Source organism: Elephantulus edwardii, unplaced genomic scaffold (genome assembly GCF_000299155.1).
Source record: "Elephantulus edwardii isolate Elephantulus edwardi_28Jun2011 unplaced genomic scaffold, EleEdw1.0 scaffold00172, whole genome shotgun sequence".
Classification (NCBI taxonomy): Eukaryota; Metazoa; Chordata; class Mammalia; order Macroscelidea; family Macroscelididae; genus Elephantulus; species Elephantulus edwardii.
In genome coordinates, this window is record NW_006399922.1 from 521,746 (window position 1) to 523,896 (window position 2,151).

Consider the following 2,151-nt stretch of genomic DNA (forward strand, 5'->3'; position numbering starts at 1 on the left):
TCCTTCTCCTTCTCCTTCTCCTTCTCCTTCTCCTTCTCCTTCTCCTTCTCCTTCTCCTTCTCCTTCTCCTTCTCCTTCTCCTTCTCCTCCTTCTCCTTCTCCTTCTCCTTCTTCTTTCTTCTTCCTCACCTCCTCAGTCCCTTGCTGCAGGGCTCAGAGAGCTGGGAGAGCTGCTTCTTTGGGACATTGTTGGAGCCTCTTCAGGGTCTTCTGGTTCCTCTTTGGAGGAGGATTTCTTTCTCTCAGGGACACTTGGCATTTACAGCCGTCTCTTCAAAGCATGATTGACTAACTCCTTGGACAGAGATTACTTCTTCTTGGGTTTAGGGAGAGCAGAGCTGGATTGGTCTTCCATTTCATTCTCCTGTGAAGCCTGCTGGGGATTTTTCTTTTTCTTCTTTTTGGAGTTCTCATCTGTCTCCTTGCATTCCTTATCTTCAAGAGAGACATTACTTTTTGAAGACATAAGTTCAAGTACAGCTAATTGTTTCTTCTCCTTCTTCAAGCACTTCTTTTCCTTTTTCTCCAGCTTCTTAGTAATCTCAAAAGCCACTTCTGAATCATGGCTTCTTTCATGATGTCCATATTTTTCTGTGGAATCTCACCAGTTTTATGGAAGGACAGTTGCTCCTCAACTTGCTCATGAAGCTTTTCCCTAAATACACTTGTAGACACATTGGAGAAGCAGTCAATTCATGAGGCATTATTGCATGCTTGCCAGGTATTGGGAGATGCGGCCTTTGTTCTTGACAACAGCTGGGCCAATGAGGGTGAAGTGGAAAATGAGTACATATTTGGGAATGTTATGAGTACATATTTGGGAATGTTTCCTTTTGTCTTCAGGGCTCTGAGAGACTATTCAGCAGAAAGTCTCATCAGAAATTTCAAGCAAAGGCAGCTCCTTACTTCCCATTTTCCTGAGTGAATCTCAGGCCTCACCACAGCTCTGAGAGGTGCAAGGTATCTGATGTCACTGACCTGGAAGTTTAGTCTCTTTTGCTGGGCCCTGGAAATCACTCAGACACCAGGACTGGCAGCTGTTCTTTCTGAATAATACTAAAGTCTCTTAATCTCTGATGACTTCCTCTCCTTTTTATCCCTTGCAAAATAAAGGATGATTAGAGGCCCCTTCTAGAGAAACTCCTCTTACATCTGCTCAGGGCTGTGACCTGATTAAGAATATTGCATCTCACACTAATTTCTTCACAAATGGATCAGTCTTTCACATTGTGGGGGATGATAGCATCATTACATAACTACTTCTGACCCTGATTCAGTAATATCACAAAAGTTAGGTTCATATGATAAACAGGGAAATTATATAATACTGAGAATCATGTTCTGGCCAAGCTGACATGTATTTTGGGGGACTTGATTCAATCTGTGGCAAAGGATGAGTGTATTTAGGATGAGTACCATTCTTCATCTTCATCTAACATAGGATGAGTACCATTCTTCATCTTCATCTAACATACTTTGGACATGTTGTAAGGAGGGACCGGTCCTTGGAGAGGGATATCATGCTTGGGATAGTGGAGGGACAGCTCATGATGGGAAGGCCCTCTATGAGGTGGATTGATTCAGTGACTGGGGTAATCAGGATGGATGTATCAGAGACTGTGCGATTGGCACAGGACAGAGCAGAGTTTAGGGCTGTTGTACATAGGGTCGCTATGAGTCACAAGTGACTCGATGGCACATAACAACAACAAACAACAACACCATTCTTCATAGTAAGTGTGTAGGGCCAGGAGAGTGGGGCTGGGTTCATGACAAAGGCATGAGAGTATTTTTCAAGAAGTTCATTATTGATGCTGTGGTGAGTGCTGTTAAAATTTATGCAGATCCACTTTGTAGAAGACTAATGGAAATGCTGACTCTGAAAAGAATGGGAATCCCAGAACATTTAATCGTGCTAATGTGAAACCTATACTCAGACCAAGAGGCAGTCGTTAGAACAGAGCAAGGTAACACTACATGGTTCAAAATTGGGAAGGGTGTACGCCAGGGATGTGTCCTATCTCCATACCTTTTCAACCTGTATGCAGAGCAGATTATCCGAGAAGTCGTACTCTATGAGGAGAAGTGTGGCATAAGGATTGGTGGAAGATCTATTAACAATCTGCATTATGCAGACACAACCCTGCTTGC